Raw genomic sequence first — 2,257 nt, forward strand, 5'->3', positions numbered from 1 at the left:
TCAAGCGCTGGGAGCACATGGACGATTCAGGCAGAGCCTGCTTCTGGTGTTTGGAGCAGGCAGGGCTTGTCATGGTGTTATTCCACTTTGCTGACACAGGAACCTGTGTGCTGGGGAAGGTCCTTCCAGGTGGAATGCTGCACATAGTCTTGCCCCAGGCAGTCTGACTTGCAAAAGCACCTGAGAGAGGTGTCTACTTTGGCAGAAGTACGAGGGGTAACTGAATACAAGAGGTGATTCAGGAAAAGCAGAAGTCCTGGAGGGTCAGATCATTATCTTGTTGATCCACAGTACCTAACATTAATGAAGAGCTGCAGTCTTTCCAAGACGCACTCTCCTGCCATCAAGAGCAGGAGCCTCTCCCAGACTAATGAGTTCATTATGTCCAGAAGGTTCCCATAGCCTGGGGGCGGGAGCTAGTGTGGCAGACAGTTCTGGGAAGCCGGTTCAGAAGATGATTTGCACCAAGAAATCACCACCAAACCACTGCTTAAGTCCTCAGCCTTCTTTTCTGCTCCATAGTCCAGAAACATCTCTTTAAATGCCAGAAAGTCCATAAATGTGAGCATGTCAAATATGTCATCAGCCACTTCAACTTTACAGTGCTTAAAGTTGTTGTGAAGGCTGCCATGTTGAATCCAGGAATCCTCTCCAGCAGCTGTTCCTCAATATATTTTTCTTCCAAAGATAGGTAGTTATTAGCAATTGGCGTGTAGGTGAGTTTATTCTCTTCTGTGTCTTCAAACTCCTGGTAGTCCTTGTCCATGAAATTTCTCTGCAGGACTTGGAACTTGGCATCCATGATAGATCCAACCACAGTGTCAAATTCTGCTTCAGGGGTGGAAGAGATGGACAGCACCAATCTTTCTTCTTCCAAGACTTCAGTCTCTTTTGCAGTATTTATCCCCCGAGGCCCAGAGACCCAGCTTCCAGTCTGGGGCACCCTGGAATCTCCCATCTGGTCCCCATTACTGACTTCCAGGAGCCACACCCTGCCTCTGGTCCCCATGGCTGAGCTCATCATTCTTAACGACTGTACAATATTCCATTATATGGATGAAGCACATTTTGATACGTGTTATTTCTACTTTTTTCAACTATAGTAAACATTGTTACAATGAACCCACACATCTCTGAACATTTGTCTATTTATTTCCTAGATGTCTAGAATGCTAAACCATTTAAATATTTTTTTTATACTAGTGTTGTTAAACTGCTGTACAGAAAGATTGTACCAATGGATACCTTTATAAGTAACGTATAAGACTTTCTGTTTCTCCAGTCTTATGAACACTGAGGTATTCCTTTTAATTTTTGATCATTTTCTAGGTTTGATTTTCATTTCTTTGATTGTTACTGAGGTTGAGTATTATAAATGTCTTGATTTGCTATTTAATTTTCATTTTCTGTGAATTGCCTCCTCATTCATTCAGTTCATTTTCTCTTTGGGTGGACATTTTGTTTTTCTCATTAATCTGCTTATCTGAGTCAAGGACTTCAACAGCACCTGAGCCACTCAGAAGTACAGAATCCCTGCAACATTGATAATTGGGCTAGAATTAGTGCCTGTGGGGATGCTGAGAATAGTTGATGTGAAGTAAGGAACATAGAACCTAGCTCACGGAGAGGGAGGCCAGAGGGGCTAACAGGACTCTAAGGAAGTGGAGCCAAGTTATGGGGAGGGGTCACCTCCAAGATCATGTCTCCAGTGGTAGAGGAGATGGTGGAGTATGGTGAAGCTAAGAGAGAAATAAACAGGATAAGCCTTGTAAGATTTAGGGTCTGTTTCATTCACTCACTCTCAACATTGACCCTAATATTCCCAACATATTTCCTGCCCACAAATCTCCTTCTTAGAGCCTGTTTCTTGGGAATCTGACCTAAGACAGGGGCAAAGGGAGCAGCCAGCTGGCTGTTAAACTGGCATTTGGATGGGGGCGGGGAAGGTGAGGAAGGGAATGCTTCTCTTCTAGTAAGAGCTAGTCCCCTGGGGAGAGTGGAGAAAATCTCCAGAACCTTGAAGACCCTGGAGTTGAAGGACCAGGGGCAGTGGGCAGCACTCCACATATACAAAGACTGTTAGAAAATTCTGCAGGGATTGGCAGTGGAGTGGGCATCTCTGGCTTGTTGCTATCTGATTTAGTGTAAACCTTTGCCCAGGGCATTCAGAAAAGCTGAGCTGTGGCTGGGCAGGGACTGATGTGCTAATTGGGTCTGTTTCCCCAGTCTCTCTTGCCTTCTCTATCCATTCTGGGCA

General features: G+C 44.8%; 1 pseudogene; it reads right to left on the bottom strand.

Annotated features, from left to right (window-relative positions):
- Nucleotides 1–416: 416 nt before the first annotated feature.
- On the bottom strand, nucleotides 417–1,009 carry LOC114231288 (ADP-ribosylation factor-like protein 2-binding protein; annotated as a pseudogene).
- Nucleotides 1,010–2,257: the final 1,248 nt, after the last annotated feature.

This window comes from Eptesicus fuscus, chromosome 7 (genome assembly GCF_027574615.1).
Source record: "Eptesicus fuscus isolate TK198812 chromosome 7, DD_ASM_mEF_20220401, whole genome shotgun sequence".
NCBI lineage: Eukaryota > Metazoa > Chordata > Mammalia > Chiroptera > Vespertilionidae > Eptesicus > Eptesicus fuscus.